Genomic DNA, 24,272 nt, shown 5'->3' with positions numbered 1-24,272 from the left:
GATTTTCGCAACTGGAGGTTTTGCTACATCAGTGGAAAATATCTCTTTGCTGTTTAGTGTTCAAATGTAATGTACTCTTATTGTTTTTTTTCAGACATGCTGTCTCTTTAGCGTATTGATGAGTGTTTAATGCAATGAACTCCTGCTTTCTTATTCTTGCTCTTATGGTTTACTTGATGTTTCTTTTGCCTCTCTTGCTTGGACCAAAGTGTTAATCCCCAGTATGTTTAAATAAATAAATAAATGTAACATTCCACGACATCCGTGCACAGACCCAAAGCACAATCTCTTTATCCTTCTTCTTTCCCCTGTTATAACTAAATTTGTGCTTCATAATCTCTGCCCACTACAATAAATAAATAAATAAATAATAAATAAATAAATAATAGATAAATAAACAAATAAATGTAAGCTCACATAAAATTCAGTGCTCGTGGAAATAGCGTAAAATGGCTCTTTGGGACGCTCATGAGAAAAAACTGAGCATTTAATGTAACAGTGTTTCTCGAATCCCTTTGCTAACATCTTTAAGATGGCTGCTAATAATTTACATTATTATAATGCAGACTCAATTTCGCTATTTTACTAAGTAGTAAGCAGAATTTTTGTTACTGCATACTCCAAGCACGTGCAGATTATTATATATTTGTTCTCAACATCGCCTTGACATAACAGAAGCTTTAGTGGAATTGAATATAAGTATGACTATGTAAACAGAAGCGGAAATGATGCAAACATTTAAAGGTAAGAATAAAAAGAGAGCTTACCTTGGCAGCATTAAAGACATTGCACTAAGCAGAGAGGAAAAAAAAACAATACAAAGAAATAGGTAATGTACGGGATGGGAAAGAACACCTTAGAAAGAATTTGTGCTAACAATCAAGTTGTGATTTTAAAACTCATTGAATAAAGAATAAGAGATGGACGCCAAGGTAGGTTCTGTTAAGTAATGCTTCTTTTGTTAGATCCCTCATTGGTACCGGTGGTGCTATAGCTGTTAGAATCTTTTGCATACATGTCAATCTCATTGCATGCAAGTCAAACTTACATCCACAAGGTCCTTCAAATCGCCTATGTGTGAAAGCCACGAGATGCGAAGCAACCCCATATCTGCATTCTTCAGACTTCTTAACGAAGCACAACGCAAGAGAAATTTCGATAACGACACTACAGTGGCATCAGAATTTGCGCAATAGATGCCACATGCATTGGAGTATGTAGCACAGGGCAGGTGCTAAGAGCAAGTGTCACGGCACTGAAACAACTAAAAGAAAAAACACCAGAAAACAAAACGTTGACTGGGCATATACGTTTGTGTGCTTGTCTGTCGAGACGACGCGAATGACACCACGTGACTCTGCTCCATCAATATAGGGATTTTCGGAGCTTGTCGCCTGCCCTCGCTGGAAAACTCCGGCGGAAAGATCAAATAATGTCACTGCCTTTAGTTTTATTGTGGTAGCTTAGTGGCAGCAGTATCATGTTGAGAAGTGGAGTTCAGCCTACGTTTATTGTTTCGCACGGTGGTGTTGCGATCGCAGTATCTTGTGTCTTAAAATGCATGATACAATCTGCAGTGTGTCGAATATACAGATACTGATACAAGTCTTGTGAATTGTATCGCAAAACAGATACAAGATGCCCATCTAAGTATCTAAATTAAATGTATTTCGATACTGCCCAGCACTGGCCACAGCAAGACTGGAAAATATGCAACTCGGAAAATGGAAAGTCAAGGTACAAGCAATTCACGCTGTACACTGATAGTGGCGAGAACAGTTGGCGGCCGCTATCAGTTTACAGAGTGAATTGCAACAGTTTACTTTTGCCAAAAATAGTATCCCAGATTGTACCCAAAAAATTCCTTTTACCACTGGGCTGCTTTTAGATATCATCATTAGTCAACTTGTTCACATGGGGGTCCGGGCCAAATCTTTGCAGCCCCAGCTACTATTCTGCTCTCAATGCGCAGTTAGGGCTACTTCCACCTCCCTACTCATTCCTTGGGGAAATGCAGGCCTCTCGTTGCGACTGGGCAGCACCCCTATTAGAAGCACTGATAATGTGGTCTGGTGTTGAAGAAAGCCTTAACACTCTTGGATTTGTGAGGAAGAAGATCAGCACACTGAGAATCCTATCGCCATCAGCTGGCTCGACAAGCAGTTCGCTCACTGGCTACGCTCTGCCTGCTGCTGCATCGAGCTCAATAAACCCTCATAACGCATTCTATAACACCAGCTTGGTATGACAGGAGTTTGCATGCCATAATATTACTGATACACAAAAAAAGCTTGGCACAGTAATAGCAGTCATTCTGCACAGGTACAGCTTTTAGTAGTACAGTTTTAAAGGGCCCCTGTAACACCTTCTCTAATAATTTAATGACCACACTTTAAGAGTTTATTGCCTCGTGAATCTCTTGCTGCAAAAGTTTTTCAGATCCATCAAGTGTAAGCGTAGTTACATGAATTTGCTGCATGCTCCAAGCACTTTTTTTTTTTCACCTTTTATCCCTACAATGCTGGAAGCTAGGTCAGCACACATGACGCTTTTCATAAGAGAATGCTCACTTAATCGTAAAATATGCATACAACGAGATGAGTGGTACCACTGCTGCCTCGAAATCACTGCACCAGCAAGCTGTGACTTCATGGATTTTATAGGTGCTTGGTGTGGTGTGTTAATTTTTTGTTCTCTCTGTATCCTGAAAAAGCCAATAACTGAACTTTTGAGTGTTTCATACTTTTACAGCTTCAAAACAACCCACACAAGAGAAATTCATCAGGACAGATTACATCACATAGGTGTATTGGCACTGACGTTTCAATGGGAAATGAAAGCAGAAAAAAGGCAACTTTGTTCCTAGTTTCCTGTTAATGTGATCAACCTACCAATAAAGACGGAGCTTGAAAGAATACCTTGACAGTCTCTTTAAAAAAAGTGTTTCTGCTTAGTGTTCCTGGAATAGCACAACATGTTTGTGTGACCACACTGCTTTGTTGGCGGTATCGTGTTGTATGCACTTGATGCTGACTTATTGGAGGTTGATGACCGGAACACCGTTTTCTGCAGGGATGAATCTGGAGCTGCGGAAGTAGACTGGTTCACCGTGTACAAATGCTGGTACAGCACAAGGGTTGTTGCAAAGTTTCCTCAACACATTCGCAAGCTGAAATCTTTCAAAGGGGAAGTGACGTGCCTCAAGACATCGGGTAAGTGGCAGGGTGTACTACAGAATATGATGTGCTTAGTCTTCTCGCTCTCGAAATCTGTTGGCCAGCATTACCTCTCTGGATGCACCCAGTATGTGTTGTAGGTTTTCTGAAAGTGAAACAGATTTGACAGTGTTGCGATAGAAATTGTAGGAGCACTTGGCATAAATTTTCACCATTGTTGTCAACGTGATTTTTCTTCTCGGATCAAAGTGAACAAATGCTATCGTACCCCGAAAGTAGTGTGCTGTTGGTGTGAGAGAAAACATGTGAGGGTGAGCTGAGAAGCATGGTGACTTTATTCGCGCTTGCCAAGGGAGCGAGCACTTGTCCTGCACCCTCGCGTGGTAAATGCTTTAGCTGTCTGCACGACCGAGCACATAGGCGGCCCCCATCTTGCTTGTAATCTGTCGCAACTGCAAAGGCTGAGCAAGCGGTGGGGTCACCACCTGTCCCGTGACTTGCAAGACTATCCCGCTTCCACAAGAGATATGCAAGTCTTCAAAAATGTCCCGCAATTCACACTTTTCACATTGAACTCAAGGTGGCCAGATGCAGCACCTTGAGTTCAGATGCATCTGGCCACCCTGTTTGAGGATGTGTTAGCTGCGAGCACTCCAAGCTTCTGGAAAAGTCAGCTAGCCATGCCATTCATGGCGGCGATGAATACATCTGGCAACAGCTGCCTGCACTGCATCACTGCTCCTGCTAATGTGGGTCGCATACTTCTGAACTGGTCGAATGCACGTACATAGTGTCTTGCCACCGGTTGGCAGTGGCAGTCTAATCAGACCAAGCCATTTTAGAGGCAGTTTGATCTGACAAGGAATGTGACTTCGAAAAAGTAAAACAAGTGGCGTTGTGTACTTGCCAGGCTCTTACGAGTAACATGTGAAAACTAAGCTGCAGCTGTGTGAGCTGCGGCTGTTTGAGCGTAGCTGTTTGTGTGATCGACTGTGTTTTTATTTAAGGAATTTTGATACGGTATTAATGAACTTGTTGCGTGTCGTAGCATATTAGTGATGTATGAAACAGCTTTGTTTACATAGATATGAAGTTGAACTTCAACTTGTATCACTTACTCAATTCCTCTGTTTCAGAGGTGACAAAAATTTATCGCCGAAGTTAAAAAAATTAGTCTAATTCCAAAATTCGTTTTGTTTTCATCTTGTATGTTGCGTATTGTGTATTTGGCTTATGGACAGTCTGGTGAAAGAAAGCTGTAACTGTTATTTCGTTATCTTTTTCAGGAGATATAATTGTGAGTGGCCACACATCTGGATGCATAGCTGTTTGGAATGCTCGGAGTGGCTGGCCGATAAATTTCATGGAAACATCTGGAGATGAAATCTACGATCTAGCATGTTCAATATTCGTGGCCCTGGTAAGGTTTGCTTTGGTTGTGCCAATCGAAATGCTTGCTTTAGTATGATTTAACGACAGTCTGCAGTAAGGTAGTGCATGCTTATGGTGTAGGCTTAGTTAGATTATTAAAAATTCCGGTATGCAGTCACCGCTGCTTCCACTTTACTTTCTTCACCGTTACATCATAATTACTACAAAATAACATCCTGTATACTTTCTTTGGCTTTCTTGTCTGTTAGTTCTCATTAATATTGTTCTAGCAAAGAACAACGATATTGCCCTTCCTTTGCTCATTCATAGCAAGGGTCTCGTTCTGGCAGACTGAATGCCTTAAGGTAGTATACGAGGGATTATTGGTCAGCTGCCAGCTCGTAAAAATCACGTGCTTCTTGACGCCAGCAGGCAGAAAAAGTGTGTTCCATACTTGCTGTCATGGCTGCTAGTGGCGCTGACTAAAACTCGCAAGTTTAAAAATGCACATATATACCCCATAAAATGGATGGGAGGATGGCTGCCGCTGTAGCTCAGTGGTAGAGCATCGGGCACGTTATTTGAAGGTTAGCGGTTCGGTCCCTGCCAGTAGCACGTTATCTTTTGTCCACTTCACTTTCTTCGCAGTTACATCATAATTACTACAAAATAACACCCTCTATACTTTCTTGGCTTTCTTGTCTGTTAGTTCTAATTAATTATTGTTACAACATGTATTCTATAGCCAAGAAGTATGCTGCATTTTGCTTCAGACAGTACAGACTGAAAAGAAAAGTGCCGCAATCACAAATTTAAATATTCAATTTTTGTTTTGCTCTACTAACAAGTGCCATTGCAAATCAGTTCTGTGGAAGGTGGTGGAAGGGATAAGAAAGGGAAATTGGCAACCACCTGTTTGTAGCATGAAGCCACACGGAAATCGTTACACATTTCTCAGAAAGAAAGCTTCTTAGCTGCCGTCCTGGTCCGGGATCAAACCTGGGCCTTTTCAGGGCTGTCGCTCTACCTGATGAGCTAACCAGGAAGCCATCCACTTGCAGCACGAGGGCAAATGCATCGAAGTACATGGGCACATATTGTTGCAAAACAGTACTGTGGAAACCTGGAAGGTGGCAGAAGGGATAAGAAAGGGAAATTGATTTCCTTGTGGCTTCGTGCTACAAACGGGCGTTTTTCAATTTTTCTTTCTTAACAAGTGACGTATGTTACTGCGAGAGGTGGATATCTCGGATTTTTAGATGCGAAGCAGCTTTTGCGCTGGGCTTTGTCCGTAGTTCCATTGGCGACCGTCCGCTTTCTAAAACCTACCATAGCCATCTGTAACATATTGAGCGCGTGCTCGCACCAAGGAGAAGTCTTCTTCATCTGGTTCTTCGGCCACTTTGATGATGATATGCAGAGCACGCGCTCGCGCCAGGAAGTCTTCTTCGCCTTGTTCTTCGACCGCCTTGACGATGATACGTGCAGAGCACTTTAGGGGCCCGGGCTGCCCAGGCTGCCGTATGCTGTCCTAGCTTGGCGTAATGCAGACAAAATCACGTGTGCTGGCACGCGCTAGCGCGTTCGGGCCTGTGTAAGGGCTGGGTAAGACGCTGTGGCCTCTCCCACTTACACTGTCTCAGCAATCATGTGATGGCTTCGGCAAACAAGATTCTACAGGCGCGCGATGAACCAATGTGTTGTATCCTAGTCAGAACGCGCTGGCACGCGCTAGCACGTTCGAGCCTGTGTAAGCTGCTGGGTAAGATGCTGTGGCCTCTCCCCCTTACATTCTCTCAGCAGTCACGTGATGCGTCAGGGAACGATTTCTGCAGATGCGCAATGACCCGCGTGGCGTGCTCACAAGATTCGGACGAGTAATAGCAACAGCAACTACATTGAATTTACAGTGTGCTCCACATGCAAGGACCCTTAACATCGGGCAAGGTGCCTGTGATGAATGGAACTTTAAGTCGACCCTGCACTCCTTCGCATCCCCACATGGTTCCCTTTAGTGGGAGATGGTGAAATTTTAGATGCGAAGTATCTTAAGGCGGAGCTCAATCCGGTGGTGGTGGTGGTGGTGTGCGTTCTGACCACCCTTACTGCGCATGCGCATACCCTCTCCACACCCTCCTCTCCCTCTCCACACCTCCTCTCCACTTTCCCTCTCCCCTTCCCCTCTCCACTTTCCTCTCCCCTTCCTCTCCACTTTCCCCCTTCCCCTCCCCCTTTCCACTCTTCCTCTGAAACGCGGGCTAGACATGCCGAAATTCTCTCCTGCTCAACGCCGCGATGAGCTCGAGCGCATGCGCGTCCCTCCCATTCTCTCTCCTCTCCTACGCTGCCCCCCTCTCGCCCCTGTAGGCCGCGGTCCCCGCTCGCCCTGTGAGAATTAACGGCCACTAGATGGAAGATACGACGCGCGTAGCGTCCCTCTTCCGTTCCACGACGCGAGGTCGGTAGCATGCCCAACGAACGCCAACGGAACGCGATCGTGCAAGTGCTCCGGCTTCGCATCGCCTCATGGTCCCCTTTAGCGGGAGATGGTGTAATTTTTTTTTAACAGTGTAATATTGCATTACAGAAGTGCAGAATTGAACCAGGCATCACACGATGTGAATTGCAAATGAGTGGGTAGTTTACTACTGCCCACCATACAAAGGGCTCAGGCATAATTCATCACCATCATCAGCTACAACATCGACGCAGTGTACAGCTATGTAGGTGCAAATTTTGCCCTACGCGTGTATGGTGGGTACTTAAAAAAACTATGGTGAACCATGGTGTTGTGGTTCTCTGCAAGTGTACTCGCAGTAAGTGCCCTTAAAAGTTGTACAATTGTCTCTAAGGCCTCTCCTCCAGCTTATGCTGTGACTCTGCTGTGTATTCCACACAGGTCTGGCCTTATTTTTGGTGCTTGTTGAAGCATGTTCTGAATCATGAGAGAGAGAGCAACTTTATTAAAAAAAAAAAAAAAGGTCCGGCGAGTTCTTCGGGGAATTGGGCTAATATTCCCACCTAGGCGTCGGCCACGAGCCCTTGAGCTCTGGCGGCTGCCTCGGCCCGCTGGACGGCCCAGAGTTGGTCCTTGAGGGCGAAGCTGAGCAGTGCAGTCTCCCAGCGCGTTCGGTTCGAGGCTGCGTCTCCGTCTGGTACCCCCCTCTGTCACACTCCCATAACATGTGTTCCAGGGTAGCCCTGGCCTCGCAAAACTTGCATCTTGCCGAATAAAGCTCTGGGTAACAGAGATCCAAGATCGCTGGGCTCGGAAACGTTCTGGTCTGCAGCTGTCGCCACGTGACCGCCTGCTTCTTGTTCAGTTTTGGTGTGGTGGCGGAAATTTGCACCTGGCCAATCTGTAATGTTGTGTTATGTCTCGAAAACTAGTGAGGCGATCCTCCCACTCCCACTCCCCGCCCGCGTCGCGGCCGAGGCGGCGGCGGTGTTGACGGTGGCGGCTCAGTCCGAAGCCATCGAGCCGCCCCGTGCGCCGCTCATTGCAGCGAGCGAAGTGGTGTACAAAAAAATTTTTTTGGCTTGTACAAATGGTTTGTGGCTCTTTTGGTCACAAAAACAGTTTGGATTAAATTGTGATATTTTAATTGGTTAAATTTACAACTTGAATGATGGCTCGCTTGATTGAAATATAAACAAAGGTATGTCTGTTGAGGGCTCTCCCACTTGCAGCTAGCTGTCGCCAGGCCAACTCTGCTACAAGCATGGCCATGTTTTTGTTCATCGCATAAGACACGCTGGAAGTCTACAGTCTGGAAGATGGAAGCTCCAGCTGTGCCATCCGTTGGAGACAGCTTACCCTGTGGTGTCCATGAAGTGAGTGGATTTCTTTGTGTGTTTGAGTTGCTTCATTAGTAAAGTAGAACGTCGATACGATATAACAAACATGACTGTAACTGATAATAAAATATAATTAAGTTGCAAATGGCCACATTATAGAAAGCTTAAAGGGACTGTCTGCCGTCCTTCATCGCTTTTCTGTTTTGTACCGCAATAGAAAGCGTACCGTCTGAAGTGTCCACCTTGCAGCGGTTTCTGTGGAAAGTGAGTAGAAATTCTTAAAACAGAATTTTTCAATCTGCGTTCGGTCTTCTTCCATTGGCGTGAAACATGCCCACAACACTGGTTGGTGGACGCGATGACGATTGTAGTGCCAGTAAAAATAAAACTGAAAGCACATGGGATTTCTGTAGGATTACTTTATTTTCGCTGAATACTAATGTAATGGATGTAACAGTCGTTTTCAGCAGTTAAATGAAGCCTTATTATACGAGTACAGAACACTTCTTTTGCTGTAATCTGCCGCAATCCAAGCCAAGTTGATTGATCAAAAAGAGATGATAAATGCACGCCTTCACATCGCAGCACATGTGAGACATCCTAACACAATACAGCGGCACAGTACAACCAGCGCAGAGGGCCGCATGGCATAACGCATGAGTTGAAGGAGACAAAATTGAAGACGGCGCCGCACGCAGCACAGCCGAACGCCTTTTTTTGATGCGTGAGGGAAAAAAAAGGAAAAACTACTCTCTGACACAACCGAAGGCTGCTTCAAGTGCGTAAAATACAATTTCAAGTTATACATGTTTGTTTTTAAGCAAAATGATTCTACCTGCGAGGATTTCTAGTCCTACCAGTAGATTGACCTCATCGCTGTTGGGTGACGCTAGCGGTCATTCTTTCACGATTTTCAACATCAAATTAAAAATATAATTCCTTTTTTATGGGACAAATGCATGCTCGTTGCCGCCAATGAGACTAACGATCTTTTCATTTTCACCACAATCAGAAAATTTTTCCGAGCGGTAGACAGTCCCTTTAAGCAATGCAGCTATACCAAAAGGCCCTTTCAGCTAACCAGATGCGATTCCTCATACTGAGTTGATTCTTTAGCTTCTTTAGAAATTGGCCTGAATGTCCACAAGTAATGCTGCTTAAACTAAGTTCCAAAATGTTTCTCTGATATCATTTTATGAGCTTGTCATAAACACATTCTTGTATTGAACATTGGCTATAACAAAAGTATTGCTGTAACAATGATAGAGTCCAGTAAAGGTATGAAGTGTGTAAAACGAAAAGAAAGCTTTACAGTGCCATTGACAGTGTTTTGTTTTTGTGCTATTTGAATTACTTTTTTCCTAAAGGGGCAGGACTTCATAAAATGTGTGACAGGTCGTGCCAGAGATAGTTCGTGGCATTTGGGAGGGCAGCTAAGTCTTGTTTGCGGCATCTTATAATCTGCCATCATGTATCGGCTGTGAGATCAGCTCACAAGTTTCTGTCTGCTAAACAAACTTGTCTATCAACTATTTTGTGCACTAGACCGTATTCAGCTGGAAGCACCTAATCACCTCCGTGCCAGCAATCCAGTTACACCTCCATTTAAATCTTATCTCAATTTTTTCTAAATGTATTTGAACAGAAAAAAGACATTGTAAATTTTAATGAGTAACATGTCCATAGAATAGAAGACCTACTTGGTCCTTATTCAAAATATAAATACTTACACACTCCTAATAAACATGTTTAATTCATGTGTTCTACAGATGTTTTGAGTGTTGATACCAAAATGTTTGGTTCACACAGGTCCTCAGTTGAACTAGCTTACAGTTGATGTTGTTATGAAGTTTTAAAGTGAAGTTTTATTGTGACTTGCACTCCCCACTTAAGGGGTATGGTAGGGTAAACAGTCTGTCCTGGTTTCAGCTTTATATCTCAGGAAGTGTTCATATCTTCTGAAATTTTGTATGCTCATAAGAAAGCTTGTGGCCTTCAGTCTGCGCAATTTTTACTCTATCTTTTCTTACTTGTTTGTGGTTGAGTACCAAATTTTAGACTGGTGTACAAAATTAAAATGTACCTTTCTCAGAAACAAAAAAACAACGTGATATTGGTATTTATCCCTACCTATAAGAATGGGTTCCTACAGTTATATCACAAGAAAAAAAAATATTGTTCTACTTGTCACATGCCGGAGAGTGACCTCGGTCGGATAGTTTTCCAAAAAAAAAAGTACATCAAGTCTGGAAATTTAAAAAAAAAAACTGATCGTCAGAAAAACATGATTTTCTGTTTAAAAACGTTCGTGGAACGTGCTCACAAACGTACAGCACTGTCTAAGCTACAAAAGCATTTTGGTGGGAAAATTTGCAATGAAAATGTATGAAAATGGTAGGAAGTGAATATGTTCAGCTGACCTAGCCATAGCTATTATAAAAAAATGCATGCACGCAGAAACAATGATGGAAAAGAGCCCACGCCTGCTAACGAATGCGCAGTCTTTGGCACCATTTTTAAATGGCTTGGAGCACTCCTACATGCTCGCCAATTCACGGTTTTTCTCCTCAGAGTACCTATGTATTATTTTTTAGTAACGAAATTAAAAAATTGCTTTTTTGGTCGATCTAGCCTACCATACCCCTTAAAGCTTGATAGTACAATCAGATATCGGTTTAAGGAACACAAATAAAATGAATAGTCATATATTATGAAGTAAAGCTAAAATATTTATCTCTGATATATAGCAAATACAGCTGAAGCTCAACACACAATAATGCTGTTGCTATACGCAATATGCATTATCAGCATATAATTCGTGGTGAGGTTTAATAATAGTTGGGGTTTAATGTCCCGAAACCACGGTGTGATTATGAGGGACGCCGTAGTGGGAGGCTCCAGAATTTCAACCACCTGAGGTTCTTTAACGTACACCGAAATCTAAGTACAGGGGCCTCAAGGATTTTCTCCTCTATCGAAAATGCAGCGGCCGCGGCCGGGATTTGATTCCGTGACCTTCGGGTCAGCAGTCGAGCACCATAACCACTAGATTACCGTGGCGGGCATTCGTGACCAGGCTTGAAGTCAGGGTACCACCCACTTACACGCATGCACACCTACAAGCAGCTCGTGCGATTTAGGGGCCCTGCCTTAAATGAAGACTTTAAGAGCTGTTTGTGACATGCTAATAGCACTTAATTGTATTTTGCACATTGGTATGTGTTGTTAAACAGTACAGCTATTGCAAGTGCATTGACCTGGACAAGTTATTCTTATTAGGGGTGTGCGAATATTCGAGTTTTGAATTCAAATCTAATTAATAGCAAATCGATAATTCGATTCGACTTCCGAATCGCTAGTATCCGAAGTTTCGAATTATTTGACAGGACAAGTACCTTAAACGCGACAAAGGCTAATGGTGCGACTTGGTTAGAGTGGGGTGGCTAAAGCTAACGCTAACGTCGTTGCAGTACACCTTTCCTTAAAACTTTCACCGATATGATGGTTCGAAAGCGAGCGCATGTTTATTTTAAAGGAGATTATGTCATTTGTGTACGTAGAAAAATATGCCAGGCCTGCGCTGAAACCGCAGCACCGTCACAGCGAAAGCTGGAAGAGCGGTGTTTCTAGAGCCCGTTGTAAGCTCTCTTGGGGCTACTAATACAAGTACACTAGCAAGGTACCCACTACGCCATAAATCACAATTTTTGTGAAGTTGGGAAGCACCTACTTAGCCATTATTCGTCATTCTGCGGGGAAGCAAGGCACCAGCTACACGTCTGTAAGGCATTATGTGCACTTTGTTGACGCGACGACTGATGACGATGAAGAATTATGGCTCAGCCCTTTGTAATGGGTTGGAAGCTTTAAACGGCCCACCAGTTATGTAATTTGCATTGGGTGACGCCTGGTCGCTATTTCACTCTGCCGCCATGCTATATGACATACGTTACCGGGAGAAGAGAGAGGGGGGGGGGGCAGAAGTTTATTGAGAGCCCGAGGAAATGGATCATGCGCTTATGGGCTTCCTTGGCAACCAATACAAGTGCCCTTGCGAGGAACCCACTACTCTATAAATCATTGTAAGTTTTGACAAGTAGGGCAACAGGAACTGTGCCATTTTTGTCAATCTATGGAGAGCCGTGGTACCCTGCTAAACGCATGTAAGGCACTATGCGCACTTTGTTGATGCTGTGCCCGATGACGATGAAGAATTATCGCAGAGCCCTTTGTAATGGTTGAAGCATTCAACAACCTTCTCATTGCGCAATTCGCATTGTGTGACGTCCGGTTACAGAATTCGCGTTTTGCGGCGCTTGGTGCTTATTTTTCCTCTTCTACTACGCTACATTGCATATGTTAACGTGGTTCCTTCCCAACATGAAGCCTGTATAGGACCTTTTTGCAAAGCAGTTTCAAGCACCGGCATGGCTCAGAGGTTGAATACTGGGCTCCCACGCAGAGGGCCCAGGATCGAACCTCGTTCCATCCTGGAATTTTTTTCTTATTTGTTTTTTTTTTATTTCGAGTGGTAGTCGTTACGGACACCGGCGGCTAAAAAGAAATAACATGCGAGATAACTGTCAAGCCCTTCACAACTTCGCTTCCGAAACCAATCCAAGGACTTCTTGCGTAGTTCGGTCGCGTATGCAGCAAGCTCTATAAAACGTCCCGACTTTGGCCCGCAAGACCCTCGGTGACTGGTTTCACATGTGAAAATTTGTTCACGTGGTGCAGTCGCCACTGCCGCACCGTACCGCTCGTTCAGAAACTCCCACCATTCTTGCGCGATTAAAACGCTGCTGTGAACGGGCGCCCAAAGATTTTTAGGCCCACAGCACCAATTGCGATGAAGCACAACATCACCACTGTAAGATGAGCCATATTACGCTACCATAGGAAGCTAGCTACCGTACCCTCTTCTGTGAGCCGTTAGGAGGTTGGGAGTGGCGCTGCTTACTGGGATGGCTGCTCCTCTATAAACATCCTTGCGCACCTATAACAGGTGAAAAAAAAAATCTCCCAAACAAGTGTGTAATAAAGCTGTCGCCACGCCGTAGCGTCAGTGATTTTTCCTTTGTAATGCCGTAAATGGTGGTACACGTTTCGTGTAAATATACCATAAGATATTCGATTCGATATTCGATATTTTGTGTCACTATTCGGCACTGTTCGATTCGATTTGAGATGAAATTTCACTATTCGCACACCCTTAATTCTTATCTTTTGTCTATGTTTTTTTTTTTATAGTTAACTGTGTCTGTGTGCTTCACTTAGGGCTTTGCACACTAATTCTCGTTTTGCTGTTTGCAGAATCTGCAATGACCTGCTGGCCACTCTGAGCTTGGAAAGGTGCGTTCTGTTGGTCATGCGGCTGACATTGACTGGAAACGGGGTCGAGTTTCACCCCCTGCTGAGGTCCTCCTTGCAAGAGGGTGCCTGCTCATGGATAGGCCTAAATGAACACTGCGTGAGTGGGACACTGTATTTGTGCACTCGCAGCATGCTGTTCTGGCGACAGTACGGTATAGGAGGGCATAGGCATGTGCAGGGTTCTCCATTAAGTTTACCCTGTGGTCGATGAAGGTCAGTCAGAGTGTAGCAACTCTTGAAACTTGTTGATGTTAGTTTCAGTGGATAGATGAAGTATGCAAGTGGTGGGAAATTGTCGGACAGGAAATGGCGCTGGAGACTTGTCGCGCAGACATGTAACTAATCAAACATTGGCTCCAACGACATTGATTGCTCATCAATAAAAGAAATGATGAGATGTTCTTTCAGACTATTTGAATGATTTTGTTGTCCATACTCCACATACGTACAATGGAATGCTGAGGATGATTGAAAGTTGGGAAGACAGTCCCTTTGGCTAATCCTGGGAGAACAGGCGAAAGCCGAGGCTGTCACGTTTGATTCGCTGTTAATTTGCAACATTTGATTCACCTTTAGTGTATATTCAAAAGCTTATGCATATTTGCGTGATGATTTAAATATAAAATTATTTTATAAGGAAAGAAGATGACTTTTAAGGGCAAGTTATCTTTTTGTCCACTTTACTTTCTTCACATTTATATCCTAATTACTACGACTAACATCCCTTATACTTTCTGTGGCATTATTGTCTCTTAGTTCTCATTAATATTGTCTAACAAGAAAAATGAGCCCTTGAAAGTCATCGTCTTTCCTTCATTCATAGCGAGGGTCTCATTCTGGCAGACTTGATGCCTTCAGGTAGTACATCGTGAAGAAAATTTCAACAGCGCGGGAATAAACACGAATGCACAAAAAGAGAGCTGACACGGACAAGTGCTGACTTTTTTATTCAGAAAATACATACCGTATTTAGTCGAATCTAGGCTGCCCTCAATTGTAAGCCGACCCCCGAAATTCGCAAGGTCAGAAAAAAAAAACTTACCTCAAATGCGGGCCAACTTAAAAAAAGAAAACACCGTTTATCGGCAGAAAAACTGAGCATTTTTATTGCACAAGGGCACACTCCGTAGGCATGTACTATGTAGACGTTTATTCGTCGTCGTCGTCGTCATCGTCCAGCGTTTCGCGAGCACGTGTTTAAGGCACGACTACACTGCACGATCGCTAGAAAACTGACCAACTCTGCGCTCGCGCCTCTGCCACCTCCGCATCATGCAACAGGAGGAGAGGGTGTCGCAGTGTGTGGCATTCGCCGGCACCGTAATCATGTGACCCGACCCATCTTTGCCCGCCTTTGCCGGTGTGAAATCTCGCCGGCTCGACAACCCTTGCTGCAGGAACGTGGGACTGCGAGATTTCGGAACAATGGACAGTACGAAGCAGACGACACAGTCAGCCTGAGTAGCCATGGGGACCACCACTGAGCCTGAGCGACCTCGTCACCATGCAGCTATTGTAGGATGTTGCGAAAATAAGCCTTGGATACGCATGCAGAGCCGTCTGCATACGGTAGCCTGAGATCGGCGCATGGTGAGCCGCCATGCCACTAGCACTGCTGGGCCTTTAGGTTGGTGGTGGCTGCGATAAAATCATGGTACAGTAGAACCCCGCTGTTACGTTCCTCACTGCTGCGTTTTCCCGGCTGTTACGTCGTTTTCCGCCGGTCCCGGCATAGCTCCCATAGGATACAATGTATTGGGAACCCCGCTGTTACGTCGTAACTGTCGGACCGTTCCCGTATGATACGTCGCGAAGTGCGCTCGGAGCCGACCGAGTGACTACCAAAGAGAGCGGCCATGGTGCATTTTCACGCAGCTTGGCCTCGTTTGACCGTAATATTAGCCGCATGAGAGGCGCAAGCAACAGAATCTTTCAATTGATGCAAACAAAAGCATGGCCTTCGAGATTCAAATTGCAAAGATGGCATCTATGACGTAACTGCTCGCGAAAGCAAGGCCTTCGAGATTGGCATCTACTATTGACAAAAGCATAGCCTTTGAGATTTGTATTGCACAAACATGGCGTGTATGACGTAATTACTTGCGAAAGCAAGGCCTTCGAGATTGGCATTCACTTCTGCCATCGCGTTGGCGTAGACTCATCATCATCGTTATTTGTTGGAGAACGGGAGGAGTTCGAGCTGGTTGGAACTCGCATGGTCGTGCGTGCGGTTCGGGTCGGACTCGCCGCGCCGGTCGTGATTGCGTGTGCTTAGTTCTTTCATGCCTACAGCTGTTGGTGTTAAAAAAATCACATACGTTGATTACATTTCTGTGGATGAGGCCGTCCTAAGCTCCGCGTTTCTATCCATCGACTAGATCGCGGCTGGCGCGCCAATTTTCGTGCTGCTCGTAAGAATTGAAATAAAATTCTGTACCACTAAATATTTTGCCGTTTTTCCTGTTTTTCGGCTCTTACGTTTCCCGTCTCTTACGTTATTTCCTACGGTCCCTTCAAAAACGTATCAGCGGGGTTCTACTACTAGAATCTAAGCCTACCCCCCCACTTTCGCACATTGTTTTTTCGAAAAAAACATCGGCTTAGATTCGAGTAAATACTGTATATGTAGTGGCTGCGCTGCACAATTTTTCACTACATATATGTGTCTTTTTCTGAATAAAAAATCAATTGAAAGTCAGCGCTTGTTCATGTCAGCTCTCTTTTCGTGCATTCGTGTTTATTCCCACGCGGTTGAAATTTTCTTCACGATGTACTACGAACTCGCCCAAACACTCACGTTATTCAGGTAGTATGTGAGGGATTATTGGTCAGCTGCCAGCTTGTAAGAAGATCACGTGCTATGCGACTTCAACAGGCAGAAAAAGAGTGTTCTGCACTCACCGCCGTGGCTGCGATCGGTGCTGACTAACATTCCTAGCATCATAGAGCAGGTAACGCAAAAAAATACGGAGACACAAGCCAGGAACATACACATGAGACAAGCGCTCATCTCGTGTTTATGTTCCTGGCTTGTCTACGTATTTTTTCGCCCTACATGTACCTGCTCTATGATGCCTTCTTACAAACTCGCCCAGATTTCCGTTCTCATAAACACTCCTAGGTTTAAATGCACATACATGCCCCATAAAGTAGACGGGAGGACGACCGTTGCCATAGCTCAGTGGTAGAGCATCAGACGTGTTATTCGAAGGTCGCTGGTTCAGTCCCTGCCAGCAGCAAGTTATCTTTTCGTCCACTTCACTTTCTTCACATTTATATCCTAATTACTACAGTTGAACACGGATATATTGAACCCACATATATCGAATTTTCGGCTATATCGAACTCGTAAATTGTCCCCTTGAATATCCTCTGTAAAAGTATAGAAATTCGCACGTTTACATCGAACGGTATTTTTACCCGCCATCAGATATATCGAACACCGCGCGAGCTAGAAGGCGCGCATCGGCACTCGCTGCGCCCCGCAACCTTCGCGGCACCGCCGACACCCGATACGCTCGAAAAACGTGAGGGCGAGAGGGCTCAGACTGTACTCTTGTTGGGCACATTCTCCAACTTGCGGAACGCCTTTTTCTTCTCTTTTTTGCTCTCTCTCTTTCTCATGCTTTCTCTGCGTTACCGTCGGCTCGGAGAACAGGAACGAAGTAGCCGGCGGCCTCCTCCTTTCGCCTTTTCTTTTTTTTGGTGTTTTGTGAGTTTTGACCAGCCAACCACAGCTCGCGCCTTTCGTATTTGCTCAGCCAACCACAGCTCGTGCCTTTTGTACATCGCTGCTACCCTCACAGGTAGCCCGGGTGCCCGGGTAGCCATCGCGACAGATCGCAAGCGCTTTGTTGGCGGAGCCCACTTCCGTAGTTGCCGCAAACCACCGCGTTCCTCTTTTGCGTGCTTGCTGTGTGAGCTGTGCAAAGGCGCTGCGGACTGCTTGAATTTTTGACTTCTCGTGTAGCAACGGCCAGCATCAAGAAGTGCAAAAACCGTGACTTTGCGACGAAGTTGAAAGCCATACAGTGTGCTGAGGCGGGTGAAAAAAGGCGTTCGACGGTGGCGGACGACATTGGGATACCACGAAGCACGCTGAGCACCTTGTTGAAGAACAAGGCAGATATCAAGGCAAAGGCGGCAGAGCAGCGAACGTCGGGAGCCTGTCATGTGCGCGCTCCTGCCCACGGGAAAGTAGAACAGGCAGTCTGCCTGGTTCTTGAACAGGCACTCTATGCATGGGCACCGAGCTGAAGGTTGACCTGCTTGGTGCCATTCAAATTATGACAGGCGCCCCTGGCAAGACGTGAAGATGGACACTGTGACCAACTGCTTCCGGAAGGCAGGCTTCGTGATGGCGGAACTTGCGGAAACCGGTGAAGACTGCGACGACGAGCGCATAGACGACTCGTGTCGTGAGTTGTCGTCCCTCTTCACGGCTGCCATACCACCCGAAGTGTCTGCAGACGATTTTGTGGAAGCGGACTGCAATGTTCATTTCAAATTGCGGTTACAGTGCAGGGGAAGATATGAGACAGGGACCTATGAAGACGAACGCTGTGAAAAACAACACGTGCGATAAAAACTGCATGCGATAAATGCCCTCCGAAACACGAAGCCAACACAGCGCTCGTCTTCGTCGGTTCCTGTCTCGTGTCTTCCCCTGCACTGTAACTGCAATTTGGACTGGAATACCAACTGGCCCGTACTCACACCTTGCAATGTTCAGGCTGTTGCGAGCCTCGCTGACGAGGACATTGTAGCTGCAGTCGCAGGGACACAGGATGCCCAGGCCGACAGCTCAAGTGGCGACGAAGATCGTCCGGACGAGGCGGCGGCTGCATACGCTTACTCCACCGCTGAAGTGGCAGCAGCGGTCGGTTTGATTCGCCGATGTTGCGCCTACATGGAGGGAACCGGGCTGTCGCACCTGGACAGCCTCGATAAGATCGAGGCCACAGCGTCTTCAACTTCATTTCGAAGACAAAGAAGCAGGCCAAGATAAGCAATTTTTTTTTCACGCAAATAAAACATTCTGTTGCATTGTGTGTGCGGAATTAGTTGTCATTCTTGAATGCGCCGATTGTAGATGATCGTCCGCCACTGGTAAGGTCTCGGGACCTGTATTTTTTTATATCGAATTTTTCACATATCGAACTAGTAATTCACGATCCCCTTCGAGTTCGATATATCCGTGTTCGACTGTACAAATGACATCCCCTATACTTTCCTTGGCATTATTGTCTGTTCGCATTAATTATTCTTTAGTAAAATATCTGTTTTAAGATATCAAACATTTCATGCAGCTTTTCGGGAGAAAAAGTGCCTTAAGTGAGAGAGTTACACAGTAAATCATCATATCACTAAATCTGGGATGTGAAATGTATGCAAAAAAAAAAAGAATGGGGGATTAAAACCCATTTGAGCAAAAGTTGCCATGTCAAGCATTTGTGAGTGATATTCCAGCTTGTCAACTTACTCATGAATGTTCAACATATCATGACTTTTGTGCAGATGGTTTTCAGACATCCATTTTTGTTTTTTTGCGTACATTTTTCATTAGAGATTATTGTGATATGCTGATTTATTCAGTAACTGTCCCAGTCTACGCAAAATATTGCTCCCAAGGAGGCGCATGAAAATCTTGGCATATTAAAAACTAGGTGCGTATGTGCCTGCATCACAAGTTCAACTAGTTTCATCAAAATTGATCAGGAATAAGACAAAAAAAAACATGGCTGATCCCTCTATCATAGGAATCGGTATAATAACACGAAAGTGAAACGTGTCTTCACAGACATAGTTGAGCGTTTGTTGCACATTCTTTCACGCCAAGGGCGAAGGAATGAATGCTACCGCAACAAATTGTAATGTCACGCGCAGAACGGCACAGCTCGAAACTTGCAACGCACTGCTCAAGCAGAAAGGATGCACGGAACGAACATACACAGGATGAGAGCGAACTGACTGTCACATTTGTAACTTATTTCTGCATGTGCACCGCGCTCCTTTAGCAAAAGCGGCCGCTGCAGGGAGCCAAGTGACCTTCGTGCTCTCAACGCGAGACGTATAAACCACCGCAATCACAAGATAAGCGCACGCACAAGCGACCACGCCCTGTAGACGCGGGCACTCGTCACAACGGCGACGACCTTTCAAGCGCGCTCTTCAAGCCCTTCGCGCCATCTCGCTAGTGATAACGAACACCCGCTGTAACACAGATCTCTGAGTACAGCCACCGGCAAATGGTGTATATAAATAGCTCGCCGTTAGCATTACGAAGAACGTGCCGTCCGTGGCCGAATCGTTTTGCGCTGCGAAGCGAGAGGTCGTAAGTTTGATTCCCGGTGACGGAACTTTTTCTTCTGTTTTTTTTTCTTTGCCCATTGTTAGTCTTTATATTTTACGTCACATCCGTGATAGAAATACATCAGTGGAGCCGTGGTGGACCGCGGCATAAAACACTTTCGTGTTAAAAATTTATGTAGCAGTGCCCCCCCCCCATTTTTTCAATCATCGTTTAAAGGGGTCATGAAACACCCCTTGGGCTTGTTGAAAAAACATCCTGCGGAAAGCTGACACGGCTATGAACTGCTCAGCCAAATATTGCAGTCGTGCGGGCCGCGTAAAGTCTGCAAGCGGAGCGCAAAGTTGCTGTTTTCTCAGGCTCCCTCTTTTCAAACAGAGGCCAGTTAGTTCTCACTCTCGTCGGTGGGTGGGGCGCCTGTCAGTTGAAGTCGCATGTCTGTTTCTCCGCGTCGCAAAAGACATAGCATCCTCATTGGCCGATAGCCGACATAAATCGAGAGCGGCATTCAGATCAGATGTGCTTCTTGCCACGGGGTGCCGCCACTTGCCGGCGCCGCACTCCTCAGTCTGCTAACTTTACACGATAGCCACACTTGCACACACGAATCACAGTGGGAGAGCGATCGCGTTTCACAATGCGTGCTGATGTAACTTCTTTCCCCCGTGCCATCCCTTCCTGTGTGGCTTCCAGTGCACTCGTCGGCACAAGAAAAGAGAGAAAGTGCTGAGAGCATGCGCCAAACCCCCGTAACTCCGCTCGTTCTTGATGGATTCGAGAAATTTTTGCGGCAAGCGGTTCGGGAGGCAGTAAACTTCGATACTGAAGTCATTAGATCATTACTTGGAAATGTGGTTCATGACCCCTTTAATATGACTGGACTGCAAGGAAAAGAAACAGAAGCCAGTGCACCTTATGGTAATTTGGGGCTCTGTAGAAGAGCCACCCTACGACCACATGTGTATGGGCCTGCTGCAGGTTTTCCATGTGGGACCATATTGGAAAGCAGGCAAGGCCGTCATTACAAGCCATGCCGGGGAGACGTGGACGATGGCGCCAGTTGACTGCAAGGAACCACTGAACGTCACACTTGCCCTTGTCCAGAGGCAAGGGATCTTTGTCATTGCAACAGGTGAGTGTGTGTGGTGTTTAAAGGGCCACTAAAGAGAAAAACGATTTTTCTTATCGTAGTAAATTACTCTTTCACAGTTCCAAAATCACCCTACTTGCTGCGAGAAGACGCTTGGTAAGCGAGAAAATGCACAAAGAGGAAATGCGGGCGGGGACGCCACCTTGAAATTCCCACAGCTGTGACGTCATAGATTTTGATGGCATCTCTTCTGTCCTACATTGTTCCTAATCGATAAAAATGAAGTACATTGACCTCTGAGGGAGCCATAAACTCAGCATGCAAAGTTTCAGGAAATTTCGTTGAGCCAATGTCACCAAAATACGACAAATACACTTTCAAATATACTTTCAAATATGTGATGTCACGCACGAAGATTTTGGCGCAAAATTTAAAAGTGAAACTTTGACCTGACTTTCTCCTCTATTAAACTTATGGTGGTGAAATTAATGACATTAGAGTTTTCAGAGTGCAGTTTATCAATCTAAACTGATTCATCGTTTAACTATAGTGTCCCTTTAAGCCTTTGAGGGTCGAATTTTTACACGAAATGCACTCCAAAAATGTATTTTTTTTTTATTGCTGAATTAAATTATTCAGACGATTTTATTTCAGAAAGTAATTGTCTGAAATATTTTTCTGTGACCGTAAAGTGACAAAAAAATCATTTTTGTTGTTACATACACATGGTTTATTCTTGAGTAACATCAAGCAAAATCCTTAAAAAAAAACACACTTACACAGTGTTTTATAAATAAAAATTATGCATTGTATTAGACATAGCTCACAGACATACAAAAATACACTTGGAGAATAGCCTACATTAGAAGAATCGCCGCTCAACTCACTAGCTGCAGAGCAACTGGCGTGCATTTCCATAGCATAAGCAAACTGCGTGAGTAGGCGCACGAAGAAAACTGTATGGTTGTGCACCCGTCCGGAAAGCAAAACGAGTGAAAAAGCTATAATAATTCTTCATCATATTGCCAACAAGACGGAGTTAGTTTTTTCCCCGAGTCCCCAAAACAGGAAACACAACCACGGTGGCATCGTTTGTGTAATTTAGCGCCGCACAGAAACAGATGTAATCGCGCCCCGGGGAGCAATAAACGAGAGAGTAACAAGTGGTCACACTTTGAGAGATTAGAAATCGGACAGCCATCACCTGTGGGCGCGAGAAGCGATAAGCACCCGAAGGACGAAACAAAAACCAGCCACACCATGCGCACGTGCTCAGATGGGCAAGTTGAAGGCGGCGTGCCGCTTTGTAAAAAAAAAAAAAAAGCAACGTAGAGACACATCGGTGCATGACAAAATTTCTACGTATTCCCTAAGTGTGCAGCACATGCCAAGCAAGAGAAATGATCGAAAAAGGTGTGCGTTTTAAACATACAGGCAATGTCATACATGTACGGCAAAAACCCTTTGGGGCCTGTTAGGTGATGCTGTATACATGTACGGCGTAAACCCTCAAAGGGTTGAGCAAACAGTGTTGAAACGTCATGACACAAAATTTACGTCTTGGTATGCGGTTATTGTACAGGCTGTTTGTGTATTGATGCGAGCTACCTATCGAAGGCTCCTTAAAAGGGACACTAAAGAGAAAAATGTCTTTTCCTCGTATTAGCAAATTACTATTTCACAATACCGAAAGCATCACTCTTACAGCGAGGAGACACTTGATAAGCGAGAAAGCCTGCCAAAAGAAAATATAGGTGGCGGCGCCACCTTCAAGTTCGAGCACAAGCTCACTGTGACATCATAAATTTTGACGGCATCTGCTAGGTCCTACATAACCGTTTATCGGTAAATATTGTTTACGTTGCAGTCTAAAGAACCCAAAGTCTTAACATACCAAGGTTTCAGACAATTTTGCTGAACCACCATGGCCAAAATATGCTAAAAGACTTTATCAATGAGAGCTAACAGGCAATAATGCTAAGGAATGTATAGGGGATGTCATTTGTAGTAATTAGGATATAAATGTGAAGAAAGTAAAGTGGACGACGCAGGTTCGGTCCCTGCCGGCGGCAAGTTATCTTTTCGTCCACTTTACTACTGTCGCCCCCCCCCCCCTCGAAATTTTTCGTGCTCTCGTACATCACCGACCAGGGGCGTCACCCGCAGGGGGTGGGATTTATTGGGCTTCAGCCTTATTATTATTTATTTAATTATTTATCTTTTTCAGACCCTCAAAATGTTAGCAAAAGCAAGTTTGATATCGGGCTCTACACAGATGACTCAAAAGTGGATGATCAGACAAAACATCAACTGATAACTTCTCCTTGGATTCCTCCGCCATGCTACATGTTTAAGTCTATGAACGATTTGAAACAGAAATGAAGGTTGTGGGGATCCGAGGCGCGCCCGAAGCCACTGCGCGGGCATTTCGAATCCTTTCCCTCTCCCGTTCTCCCGCGACGGCAAGTGGCGCCATTTTGCGCTACGCGCCGACACTCGTGGTGGCGCTGCGCGCGGTCGGAGAGCCGCGAAATGAGGCGACTGACGCGCGTGCAGGCCGGAACGAACTCTCTCTCCCCGGACGCCGCTGGGTAAGCACGTATTTCTTTCCGGTCCAACGTCCCCTTTGGGAATCGCTGGACTGAAGCCTGCCTGGGTGCCTCGGCATCCTTGCAGGCGTGTTTACCTCAGTGTTAGCTCCGGTTCGTACGTGAAGCCAAAGAGCGGTGCCTAGTGCTCGCGCGCGGTCGTACCACGCCGAGTCGCACTTGCCGGAGGCCCACGCGTACGGAGATTGCCCTAACTCTCGCGGCCAGACCCAGTGGTCACCGTGAGAGTGCGCAGCATAGCCGCGAAGGACCTTTTCCCGAGCGGCGTGTCAAAGCTCGCCATTGCGAGCTGCGACGTGCTTCGCGGAACCCCTTGGTGTATCGTCCGCGTCGGGAAGCCCTTTGCTTCCCCGTGCCCCGGGGGCGGACGTGTACTGTGTGTGTGTTGGGGTGCCGCCGAAGGCAAATAAAGTGTTTGTGTGTGTATGTTAGCTCGAACACTGTGTTTATGCTGCGCGGCGCTCAACGCCTTTGCTAGTTGAGCGCGTGCGGAGCGGTGCGCTAAACGTAAGCAGGCGACGGTAGACGCGGCCCTGTGGCTCGCT

At 45.5% G+C, this 24,272-nt stretch overlaps 1 pseudogene; it reads left to right on the top strand.

Annotated features, from left to right (window-relative positions):
* Nucleotides 1-24,272, top strand: part of LOC119402524 (uncharacterized) — a 261,537-nt pseudogene that overhangs the window by 224,563 nt on the left and 12,702 nt on the right.

The sequence above is a fragment of the Rhipicephalus sanguineus genome, chromosome 8 (assembly GCF_013339695.2).
Source record: "Rhipicephalus sanguineus isolate Rsan-2018 chromosome 8, BIME_Rsan_1.4, whole genome shotgun sequence".
NCBI classification, from domain to species: domain Eukaryota; kingdom Metazoa; phylum Arthropoda; class Arachnida; order Ixodida; family Ixodidae; genus Rhipicephalus; species Rhipicephalus sanguineus.
This window is presented reverse-complemented; position numbering and strand designations above follow the sequence as displayed.